The following is a 13595-nucleotide window of genomic DNA, read 5'->3' as shown; positions in this document are numbered from 1 at the left end:
GAGTTGCATTTTGCTTCTTCTTCTTGGTGTGTCCGAGAGTATCGCCTTCTGCATGTGTGTGTGTGTCACCCTTGTGCAAGGTCAAAACGTGGTGGATTCAATGTTGGTTTAGCTCCTTTGAATCCTCTTTCATACCCCTATCTTCCATCAAAATTTGGGAATCATCCGAGTGCCCTTTGGCCTGGAACTTCCCTTCCATCTATCACCTAAACCGAGTGCTCTCGAGTGCTCTGTTTTAGTCCGACTTGTGTGTTGATTTCTAAGGACTCCGAGTGCCCTTTGGCCTGGATATCCTCTTGAAATCCAACCATAGGAATACCTTAGTGAGTCTCCAAGTGTCCCCTGGTTTCGAACTTGTTGTATTCGTTGTCCAAAAGGCAACATAAGACACGCACGTACAAACCGCATTTCACCGAAGAAAACGAGCGAGACTTCCTTGGCTCCGTGCGTGTATCAAGATGCAAGATTCCAAGAAAGGAACCTTACCGATGAGCAGTGGCACAGTTATCTGCAAGAGTCTGTGTCCTACGACACCTGATGAGCGAGAACGCATGGATCGAATTCCATATGCTTCGGCAATTGGATCGATCATGTATGCCATGCTCTGTACTCGACCGGATGTATCCTATGCGTTGAGATAGCCCCATTACTCTGTATTGTGACAACAATGGAGCGATCATACAAGCGAAAGAACCCAGATCCCATCAACGATCCAACACACATACTCAAACGGTTTCACCTTATCAGGAAGATCATAGACAGAGGAGACGTGCACATTTGCAGAGTGTCGACAGATGACAACATTGTCGATCCGTTGACGAAGCCTCTCCCTTCGTCGAAGCATGAGGGTCATGTTAGGGATATGGGCATTAGATGTTTAGCAGTTCATGATTAGAGCAAGTGGGAGATTGTTGGTTTAGTGCTCTATGATGTACTGTTTATGAGCTTTATTAAGATACATTTGATGTATTGATACTTTCTATGGTTTTATGAGAGTATTTGATTCATTACATGTTCTTGCATGCTAGATCTGTTATGAAATCTATGTATCATTATGAATGATACTAAACTCCCTAGTCTTGTGTCGTTATGGGAATGATGACATAATAAGACTAGTATCATGTGTGATTGGTGATTACAGGGATAATCATAGGTATTGGATACGGTCACAATCATAGGTATTCGTTGGAGAACGGAATACTGGATTGACCCGCATGAAATTGTCACATGTACTAGAGTCATGACTTGAATCTCATATGACGGTTCCATGATTGGATCATTAGACCTGAGACCTCTACGGAATCCAACATGAGGAGTTTCGTGCTTTGAATGCGTCAAACGTCCTGCGTAACAGGAGGATTATAAAGGCGTGTATCAGGCACGTAACGAATCATGTACTGGATTGTAGATAGTCAAGACGGGATTTGTACCTCTCGTAAAAGAGAGAGATATCGCTGGGCCCCTCGTGTGAGCGAGACTGTAGGAATGTGTGGCCACACTATAGACGAGCGTCGTCTATTTCAGACAGTCGAACTCAGTGAATGAGAAAGCAGTCGAATCAGATAAGGTGGCTTGTTCATGCCTTATGTTCGACATATGATATCGCGATACAAAAGGATCATCAGCCGGAATCATCACTGGAGTTCGTAGGATCATGAACAAACTCTATTCGAGATAGGTAGTCATAGTGTCTTGCTAGAGACCGCCTATGACTTGTATGTCCGAAATAGAGATTTCGGGTTATACTGCTATATCGAATGAGCCTACAGGGTCACACATGCAGGGAAGGACGAATGCACGAGAGAAAACGACGGAAAACCGAGGCGGAATGGTCCAGACCGGACGGACCGAAACGTTCGGAACGGATGGTCCACGTTAGTATGCAGACCGTCCGTTCTACACGCTGGAATGGACGGTCCAAGTGCTTTTCTGGACCGTCCGTTCCGGGCTTCAGGTTTTTCCGAAATTAAACCGAAATTAGGATTAATCACATTATAAGAAGGAGATTAAAACCCTAATTAAAAAGGAGGACTTTTAGAGCCGACTTTAGAACACTTTTGACAGACTTTTGGTAAGATCCAAGAGGTTGAGAGTGTGATCGAAGTCCGTTTTCTCGAAGCACAAACCGAATAGCAGATCCGGGTCCTAGCAGACAAGTTCCAATCGTTGGAATCCATCCCGAGGTGTGGATACATGTAGAGGGCGAGGTAATCTTCCTGCCTTTCGTGATCAGAACGATCCTTCGATAGATACAGGCTCCGGATCGATTGAGGTAAGCGTTCTTACGTTTCTACGATTCAATAGCAGCATGGTTCTAGGGTTTTATTAAATTTTTGTTTTACATTCGCTGCGCAAACCCTAGAATCGATCTCTTAGGAATAGGATTCGCTCTAGAGATCCCAGGAAACCCTTCACTAGCCACGTCCTAGAACAGGGGAGAGCCTTAGAGAACACTTAGATACAGACTTTTGGAGAGCTTTTGGTGAAGAGAAGAATAGAAATTCACGGGATTTTGGGAAGAAGAAGGAAGATTCGATCGTGGAGACTACACATCTACATGAGCTTTTCTCTCCTTTCTATTATCTCTTTTTCTCTGTTCTTTTTATTGTTTTCTATGAACCGTGAGTAGATCCACGACTATGGGTTAGGGATTCGTTTGTGTTTTGGGTATGTTTGAACCCTAACTTGGATTTCGACGTTATGCTTGTTTCGGTTTATCGATATATGCTTTCCTTCTATTGGTGTTTGCTAATCACTTGGCCAATATTCTGAGATTCTGAATCACATAGAGATATGGGTTTAGTTTCGGATCGAGATTGATGAATGAATCGTATTATTCATATAGAGATATGGTTTAATCGATCTAGGATTGATAATAGCGTTCTTCATGCATCTAGGGTTAACTTGAATAGATCGAGAGATTGACGAGTTATTCTAGACAGTGAGATAGTAGACCGAGAGGTGAATTCTCTACTTTCGATGCTTGATGATTCCCGAATACAAGTACGATGTCGTTATTATCGCATGCTTTGTAAATACTCATACACGCGAATACGATCCGACACCCGTAATCATCCTTTTTATCGCTTTCTTATCTTAGTTATTTTATTCTTTTCACATATTTCTACCATTACTTGGTTGCTTTCTTTGGTCTATTTTCGATTAGGGTTTAGACTTAGCTACCTGTTCTCGTGTTACGACGATCCGTATCCTTGCGGTGAGTTGTGAATCGGGTTATAGATTTTAGACTCGATACACACGTATCAAGTTTTTGGCGTCGTTGTTGGGGACTGTTTAGCCTATTTCTAGGTCTTTATTGATTCTAGATCTTAGCTTGTTTTCTTTTTCCTTTTTTCTTTTGTTTTTCTTTCTTTTGTTTTTGCGGATTCACTTGGTTTCGAGTTCTTCCTTTTTCTTTGCGGTTTACAGGGTTCTAGTGCATGACAAGGAGCTCTACTCGGAGAGAAGACCTAGTCTACAATCCGGAGATTGAGCGTACTTTGAGAGACATCCGAAATCAGCAGAGAAGAGGGTGTATGTCGAGGTCAAGCAGTCCGCACGACCATCAACAAGAGCGTGTGGTTCATGATGAGGAGCATCACGAGAATCAAGAGCACATGAACCCGCTCTACAATCAACACACCGAGGGCGAAGCTACTTATGTTGCAGAGGAGACGTTGGGTTCTTACATCGCACCGAAGTACACCCAACTCCTATCATGCATCAACAGACCGCCCATAGATAGTTTCGAGACCCCGCCACAGTGCATCACGATGTTCAGTCAGGCGAGTTTCAGAGGGCGGCCTATAGAGGATCCCATTGCCCACTTGACTCAGTTTAAGATGTTGTGCAGATCAATTAAGAAGCCACGAGGAATGACCATCGAGGATGTATATTTGGAGGCCTTTCCTTTTCCACTGATGGACCGGACGAGAGATTGGCTCTACACCCTTGAGCCGAACTCGATTACGACATGGGAGGAGCTAGAAGAGCAATTCATGGCGAGATACTACTCCCCAGAGAAGACCCGAGCTGCACAGAGGGCCATACACAGCTTCACTCAGGAGACTGATGAGAGCCTATACGACGCCTGGGAGCGATTCAAAGGCTATCAGCGCCTTTGTCCACACCACAGCATGGATAAGCGACTGTTGCTTTTCACGTTCATCCAGGGACTGAGAGACGATACTAGAGCATGGATGGACGCAGCTTGTGGAGGGAGTGTATATGACATTCCCTTTGACACCCTAGAGATGCAGATCGCTAAGATGGCCAAAGCAAGAGGGATGTCAAGAGACAACATCAGACGCTCTACCGGACGGGTAGATTTGGGCGAGTCCGCTGCTTTAAAGGCAGTAATGTCAGATCTATCGGCAATCAAACAGCACATGGGACTCAAGAATACATCTAACCCGCAGAAAGTGTAGCCTGGTATGTTTCTGGTTGATCAGGCAACATCATAGGAAGAACCGATTGAGGATGTCAACTACGTAGGAAGGAATCAGTACCAGAATCCTTCCAATCTCTACAACCCGAACGAGCCAAGGAACCATCCTGGTTTCTTCTACGGAAACCCGAGCGGAGCACTGAATGCGCAACAGCAGAGTGTTCCCATGATCCCTCAAAACCTCCCGTGTTTCATTCAGCCACGTTTTCAGGGGCAAAATCAGGGATATGCACATCAGAATCCAGGATACGCGCAGCAGAATCAGGGTTACCGAACTCCTCCACCGGCAAAGAATGAAGAAGCAGACATCAAGACGATGCTTGCCTAGCTAATGCTCGACCAAAAGACGTCGTTTACTGAGCTAAAAACCGAGGTGCAAAGCATTAGAACTAGGCAAGACACCTTTGAGAGGAGACTGGACGAGATGGACGCACACATGAAGCTCGTAGATACGCAGATAGCACAGCTTGCGTCACAACCTTCTCGACAACAAGGCACGTTTCCTAGAAAGCCAGAACAAAATTCACGAGAGCACATCAATGCCATTGAGCTAAGGAGCGGAAGAAACTTGCCTGAGACGATCCCTACCACTGTTGTAGAGGAAGGGACGACATCCAGATACACTGTTGAGGAGAAAGGGAAAGCCATAGCTCACGAGACACCTAAGGTACATGTAGAGGAAGTCGAACCGCCTTATGTAGCTCCTCCACCTTATGTTCCACCCGTTCCTTTCCCTTCCCGATTGAAGAAGCATGCCGAGGATACACAGTTCTCGAGATTCGCTGATATGCTTCAGAAACTGGAAGTCACGATACCCTTCTATGAGGCTATACTCCAGATACCTTCTTACGTGAAATTTCTGAAAGATATTCTGACTAAGAAGAGGGTGATCGGGAAAGAGACAGTAGCCTTGAGCACCGAAGTGAGTGCTGCGATTCTGCAACATGAGCTACCACGGAAGAGATCAGACCCAGGAAGTTTCTCGATTCCATGCAAAATCGGGAACATTGAGATTGACCGTGCATTGTGCGATCTGGGTGCTAGTGTGAGCTTGCTTCTGTTGTCCATCTATAAGAAGCTCAACATTGGAGATCTTAAGCCGACGAGGATGACACTACAGTTGGCGAACCGATCTGTGATAGCCCAGGATACCGTAGGAGGGCGGGGAGTGATCGCCGGTGCGAGAGGCATGGACAATGGGCGGCTCCTGACGAGCTTCTGGGTAGGGGGTACAGGGATGAAGCGGACGCACCGGAATGAGAGGGATCCGAGGGCTGTGTAGGTATGGGACTACACAGTCTAAGATAACTTAAAGAAATTAATTGAGCTACTCATAGCAACAAGATGCATCTACCTTTTCGGTTGCCCATCTCGAGAGAACTCCAAAGTTAAGCGTGCTGGCCTTGGAGTAGTCTTAGGATGGGTGACCTCCTGGGAAGTACTTCCCAGGATGTGTGCGAGTGAGGACAAAGCGCGCTAAAAGGTCTCGTGTTGGTGTGTGGGGACAGCTCTATCATTCTGTAGCGGCCTCGTGTCATTACAAATGGTATCAGAGCCGGTTCTCTCCCAGTACGGTGTGGTTCGTGGTTCGAGGACAAACCAGGCGGAAGCTGGTGGGCATGTGACAGTCCAGGATACCGTAGGAGGGCGGGGAGTGATCGCCGGTGCGAGAGGCATGGACAATGGGCGGCTCCTGACGAGCTTCTGGATAGGGGGTACAGGGATGAAGCGGACGCACCAGAATGAGAGGGATCCGAGGGTTGTGTAGGTATGGGACTTCACTGTTTAAGATAACTTAAGGAATTAATTGAGTTACTCATAGCAACAAGATGCATCTACCTTTTCGGTTGCCCATCTCGAGAGAACTCCAAAGTTAAGTGTGCTGGCCTTGGAGTAGTCTTAGGATGGGTGACCTCCTGGGAAGTACTTCCCAGGATGTGTGCGAGTGAGGACAAAGCACGCTAAAAGGTCTCGTGTTGGTGTGTGGGGACAGCTCTATCATTCTGTAGCGGCCTCGGATCATTACACGATCCGTCAAGTATCTTGCAAGTATTCTCAAGGACGTCCCATTGAAAGTCGGGGATTATTATGTTCCCATTGATTTTGTTGTTTTAGACATGGACGAGGACTCGAAGATACCAATTATACTAGGCCGACCGTTCTTAAACACGGCCGATGCGGTGGTTCATTTTTTTGCTGGTCGTCTTACGATGAAGATAGGTGACGAGACTGTGGAGTTCACCTTACATCACAACATGAAGCAGCCATCCACCACCGATTCAGCATGTTATGTCGATGTGCATGAGATCCTCACACAAGAAGTCTTCGATCAGTTTCGGGAAGTCGACCCTTTAGAGATATCACTCCTTGCGGTGAATGAGAGCATATACAGCAATTGGGAGGATATCCGGGAGCTTACACGAGCATTGAACGAAGGATCGAACGAAATTGGAGTTTTATTGACAATGGATCCGGACCGATTCCACCTGGAAACGGACCGGATCCAAACACAGCCTTCTGAAGATGGATTTTTACAGAAGGTGGATCCGGACCGATTCCACCTGGAAGCGGACCGGATCCAAACACGGTCATGCGAAGACAAATTGGAAACGGACCGATTCCACCTGGAATCGGACCAGACCCAGTCTTTGAGCAAATCGGACGTTTTTCACATCGACACGTCTGATTCTTCTACGAACGTCTCCGAACCCTGCATGACGACTACACATGAAGCTCGTAGATACGCAGATAGCACAACTTGCGTCACAACCTTCTCGACAGCAAGGCACGTTTCCTGGAAAGTCGGAACAAAATCCACGAGAGCACATCAACGCCATTGAGCTAAGGAGCGGAAGGAACATGCCTGAGACGATCCCTACCACTGCTGTAGAGGAAGGGACGACATCCAGATACACTGTTGAGGAGAAAGGGAAAGCCATAGCTCACGAGACACCTAAGGTACATGCAGAGGAAGCCGAACCGCCTTATGTAGCTCCTCCACCTTATTTTCCACCCGTTCCTTTCCCTTTCCGGTTGAAGAAGCATGCCGAGGATACACAGTTCTCGAGATTCGCTGATATGCTTCAGAAACTGGAAGTCAAGATACCCTTCTACCAGGCTATACTCCAGATACCTTCTTACGCGAAATTTCTGAAAGATATTCTGACTAAGAAGAGGGTTATCGGGAAAGAGACAGTAAACTTGAGCACCGAAGTGAGTGCTGTGATTCTGCAACATGAGCTACCACGGAAGAGATCAGACGCAGGAAGTTTCTCGATTCCATGCAAAATCGGGAATATTGAGATTGACCGTGAATTGTGCGATCTGGGTGCTAGTGTGAGCTTGCTTCCGTTGTCCATCTATAAGAAGCTCAACATTGGAGATCTTAAGCCGACGAGGATGGCACTACAGTTGGCGGACCGATCCGTCAAGTATCCTGCAGGTATTCTCGAGGACGTCCCATTGAAAGTCGGGGATTATTATGTTCCCGTTGATTTTGTTGTTTTAGACATGGACGAGGACTCGAAGATACCAATTATACTAGGCCGATAATTTTTAAACACGGCCGATGCGGTGGTTCATGTTCGTGTTGGTTGTCTTACGATGAAAATAGGTGACGAGACTATGGAGTTCACCTTAGATCACAACATGAAGCAGCCATCCACCACCGATTCAGCGTGCTATGTCGATTTGCATGAGATCCTCACACAAGAAGTCTTCGATCAGTTTCGGGAAGTCGACCCTTTAGAGATATCACTCCTTGCGGTGAATGAGAGCATACACAGCAATTGGGAGGATATCCGGGAGTTTACACGAGCATTGAACGAAGGATCGGACGAAATTGGAGTTTTACAGACAATGGATCCAGACCGATTCCACCTGGAAACGGACCGGATCCAAACACATCCTTCCGAAGACGGATTTTTATAGAAGGTGGATCTGGACCGATTCCACTGGAAGCGGACCGGATCCAAACACGGTCATGCGAAGACAAACTGGAAACAGACCATTCCACCTGGAATCGGACCGGACCGGACCCAGTCTCTGAGCAAATCGGACGTTTTTCACACCGACACGCCCGATTCTTCTACGAACGTCTCAGAACCCTGCACGATGACTACTAAGGTCGTTCTAGAGACCGGAGAGCCACCACTTCACACGGGGAAGCCGAATAAAGCGGATAAGAGTTTAGAGAACGCCCCAAAGGTGGAGATGAAGCCCTTATCCGAAGGGCTCAGGTATGTTTTCCTTGGACCTAACTCGACTTATCCGATTATAGTGAATGCTGCATTGCTAGAACCCCAGGTGGAACGGTTGACTGATTTGCTTAGAGGTTATAGGGGTGTTCTTGGATATACTTTGGATGATATTAAGGGACTTAGCCCTTCGTTATGCATGCATCGTATTCATTTAGAAAATGAGTCGAAATCCTCTGTTGAACATCAGTGTAGATTGAATCCGACGATGAAAGATGTAGTTAGGAAGGAAGTCATGAAGCTGTTAGATGCGGGTATTATATACCCTATTTCGGATAGTACGTGGGTGAGTCCTGTGCAGGTTGTACCCAAGAAGGGAGGCATGACCGTGATCCAGAACGAGAAGAACGAGCTTATTCCTATGCGAACGGTCACGGGATAGAGGATGTGCATCGACTATCATAAGTTGAACTCCAACACCCGTAAGGATCACTTCCCTTTACCTTTTATTGATCAGATGCTAGAGAGACTTGCACTCCACTCGTACTTTTGTTTTTTAGACGGTTACTCGGGATTCTTTCAGATCCCAATTCACCCGAGCGACCAAGAGAAGACCACCTTTACTTGTCCTTATGGCACGTTTGCTTATCGTCGTATGTCCTTTGGATTATGTAATGCACCTGCCACTTTTCAGAGATGCATGACTGCTATATTTTCTGATGTGATTGAGGATATTATGGAGGTGTTCATGGACGATTTCTCTGTCCATGGACCCTCATTTTACGTTTGTCTGGCAATTTGCTCGAGTTTTAGATAGGTGTGCAACGGCCAACTTAGTCCTCAACTGGGAGAAGTGTCACTTCATAGTGCAAGAAGGGATTGTTTTAGGACATAAGGTATCTTCTAGGGGAATCGAGGTAGACAGAGCGAAGATAGAGGTTATTGAGAAGCTTCCACCGCCCGTGGATGTCAAAGGCATCCGCAGTTTTCTAGGACATGCGGGATTTTATCGGCGGTTCATCAAGGACTTCTCCAAAATCTCTAGACCACTTACCGAGCTATTGGCGAAAGATGTACCATTCAAGTTCACTGCAGAATGCTTGAAGGCCTTCCAGACTTTGAAGGCAGCTCTAATCTCACCACCGATCATACAGCCTCCGATTGGACTCTACCGTTTGAGCTAATGTGTGATGCTAGCGACTATGCGGTCGGAGCAGTGATGGGGCAGAAGAAGGATCACAAACACCACGCCATCTACTATGCGAGTCGGACTCTCGGTGATGCGCAGGTAAATTACACTACTACTGAGAAAGAGTTACTTGCTGTGGTGTTTGCTTTTGAGAAGTTCAGGTCGTACTTGTTGGGACGGAAAGTGATTGTATACTCAGACCACGCGGCCTTGAAGTACTTGCTGATGAAGAAAGACGCCAAACCTCGACTGATTCGATGGATGCTACTCATACAAAAGTTTGACTTCGAGATTCGGGATCGCAAAGGCACGAAGAATACAGTTGCATATCACCTTTCACGCCTTGCGATACCCGATCCTCTCCCGATCGATGATTCTTTGCGAGAGGAACAGATTATGGCAGTCACTACCCGACACGAAGACCCATGGTACGCGGACTACGTGAACTTTCTGGTCTCCCGATAAATCCCGTCCGAACTTAGTTATAACGGAAGGAAGAAGTTCCTCCATGATGTGCGGGATTATTTCTAGGATGACTCGTTCTTGTTCAAGCGTGATACCGATGGGATGTTCCGACGATGCATTCCCGAGGAAGAGGTGCAACAGATAATTTTCCATTGCCATTCTTCTGATTACGCAGGTCACTTCGCCGCTTCGAAGACCACAGCGAAGATTCTACAAGCGGGATTCTATTGGCCTACGATGTTCAAGGATGTCCATAGGTATGTCACCTCCTGTGATTCTTCCAGCGCACAGGTAATATTTCTAGACGCTACGAGATGCCTCAGAATTTTATTCTAGAAGTGAAACCTTTCGATGTTTGGGGTATAGACTTTATGGGTCCTTTTCCATCGTCTTTAGGGAATGTGTACATCTTAGTTGCGGTTGATTACGTGACTAAGTGGGTAGAGGTTTTGGCTAGCGCGAGGAATGATGCTAAGACTGTGGTTAGGCTATTTAGACAGATTATTTTTCCCCGTTTTGGTATTCCCCGTGTTGTGATTAGTGATGGCGGCACACATTTTGTCAACCGGATCATCGAGACACTACTGAAGAAATACGGAGTTCATCACCGGATTGCTACTCCGTATCATCCTCAGACTAGTGGTTAGGTGGAGATTTCTAACCGGGAGATCAATTCCATTCTGGAGAAGACCGTCGCTAAATCACGAAAGGATTGGTCACAAAAGCTAGACGATGCAGTATGGGCTTACTGAACGACTTTCAAATATTCACATAGAGATATGGTTTAATCGATCTAGGGTTGATGATAGCGTTCTTCATGCATCTAGGGTTAACTTGAATAGATCGAGAGATTGACGAGTTACTCTGTAGGTAGTGAGTAGTAGACCAAGAGGTGAATTCTCTATCATTGTTGCTTGATGATTCCCGAATACAAGTCATAATCGTTATTCTCGTATGCTTAGTAAATACCCATACACGCGAATACGATCCCGACACCCGTAGTCATCCTTGTTTGATAGGTCACTCGTTTTCATTGCTTTCTTATATCGTTTTCCATTGATTCTACATATTTCCACCATCACTTGCTTGTTTTCTTCGGTTTAGTTTCACTTGCTTTGATCTATTTTCGATCTAGATTTGGATTTAGCAACCGGTCCTTGTGTTCGACCCCGTGTTACGACGATCCGTATCCTTGCGGTGAGTTGTGAATCGGGTATAAATTCTAGACTCGGTACACACGTATCAAGTTTTTGGTGCCGTTGCCGGAGACTAGTTAGCCTATTTCTAGGTCTTTATTGATTCTAGATCTTCGCTATTTTTCTTTTTCTTTTTGTTTTTCTTTGGTTTTTGTGGATTCACTTGGTCTCGAGTTCTTCTTTTTCTTTGCGGTTTGCACGGTTCTAGTGCATGACAAGGAGTTCTACTCGGAGAGAAGACCTAGTCTACGATCCGGAGATTGAGCGTACTTTGAGAGACATCCGAACTCAGCAGAGAAGAGAAGCTATATCGAGGTCAAGTAGTTCACACGACCGTGTGGTTCATGATGAGGAGCATCAAGAGAATCAAGAGCACATGAATCCGCTCTACGATCAGCAAACTGAGGGCGAAGCTACTTATGTTGCAGAGGAGACGTTGGATTCTTACATTGCACGAAGCACGCCCAACTCCTATCATGCATCAATAGACCGCCCATAGATAGTTTCGAGCTACTGCCACAGTGCATCACGATGTTTAGTCAGGCAAGTTTCAGAGGGCGGCCTACGGAGGATCCCATTGCTCACTTGACTCAGTTCAAGATGCTGTGCAGATCAGTTAGGAAGGCACGAGGAATGACCATCGAGGATGTATACTTGGAGGCCTTTCCTTTTTCACTGATGGATCAAGCAAGAGATTGGTTCTATACCCTTGAGCCGAACTCGATTACGACATGGGAGGAGCTAGAGGAGCAGTTCATGGCAAAATACTACTCCCCAGAGAAGACCCGAGCTGCACAGAGAGCCATACACAGCTTCAGTCAAGAGAGTGGTGAGAGTCTATACGATGCATGGGAGAGATTCAAAGGCTATCAACGCCTTTGTCCACACCACGGAATGGATAAGCGACTGTTGCTTTCCACGTTCATCCACGGACTGAGAGACGATACTAGAGCATGGATGGATGCGGCCTGTGGAGGGAGTGTATACGATATTTCCTTTGACACTCTAGAGATGCAGATTGCGAAGATGGCTAGGGCAAGAGGGATGTCAGGAGATAGCAGTAGACGCTCTACATGACGGGTAGATTTTGGCGAGTCCGCAGCTTTGAAGGTAGTCATGGCAGATTTATCGGCTATCAAACAACACATGGGACTCAAGAATACATCTAACCCGCAGAAAGTCCAGCCTAGAATGTTTTTGGTTGATCAAGCCACATCAGAAGAAGAATCGGTTGAGGACATCAACTACACAAGGAGGAATCAATACCAGAATCCTTCTAATCTCTACAACCCGAACACGCCTAGGAATCATCCTGTTTTCTCCTATGGAAACCCGAGCAGAGCATTGAATGCACAACAACATGGCGTTCCCAGAATCCCTCAGAATCCCCCAGGCTTCACTCAGTCACGTTTTCAGGGGCAGAATCAGGGATATGCGCAGCAGAATTCAGGATACGGGTAGCAGAATCAGGGTTACCGAGTGCCTCAACTTGCGAAGAACGATGAGGCGGACATCAAGACGATGCTTGCCCAACTAATGCTCGATCAAAAGACATCATTTACTGAGCTGAAGACCAAGATACAGAGCATAAAAGTCAGACAAGACACTTTTGAGAGGAGACTAGATGGAGTTGAGGCTCGTCTGAAGCATGTGGACATGCATATTGTACAGCTTGCATCACAACCCTCTAGATAGCAGGGCACATTTCCTGGAAAGCCCGAACCGAATCCACGAGAACACGTCAATTCCATTCAGCTTATAAATGGAGAGAGCTTTCCTGAGACGGTCCCTATTACTACCATAGAAAAAGGGACAACGTCTAGATACGCTGCTGAGGAAAAAGGGAAAGCCATAGCTCATGAGACACCTAAGGTGCATGTAGAGGAAGTCGAACTGCCTTATGTAGCTCCTCCACCTTATGTACCACCCGTTCCTTTCCCTTCTCGGTTGAAGAAGCATGTCGAGGATACACAGTTCTCAAGATTTGCTGATATGCTTCTGATTACTTCTCCGAACCATTTCTATGATCGTAGATTACACCCTCAAAGCGTTGAATTCGTCAAATTCGATCAGTGTGACCAGTGTGACCATCGGGATGTGAT

Source organism: Tarenaya hassleriana, unplaced genomic scaffold (genome assembly GCF_000463585.1).
Source record: "Tarenaya hassleriana unplaced genomic scaffold, ASM46358v1 Cleome51, whole genome shotgun sequence".
NCBI classification, from domain to species: Eukaryota; Viridiplantae; Streptophyta; class Magnoliopsida; order Brassicales; family Cleomaceae; genus Tarenaya; species Tarenaya hassleriana.
The sequence above is the reverse complement of the archived record's forward strand: the minus strand, read 5'-3'. Positions refer to the sequence as shown.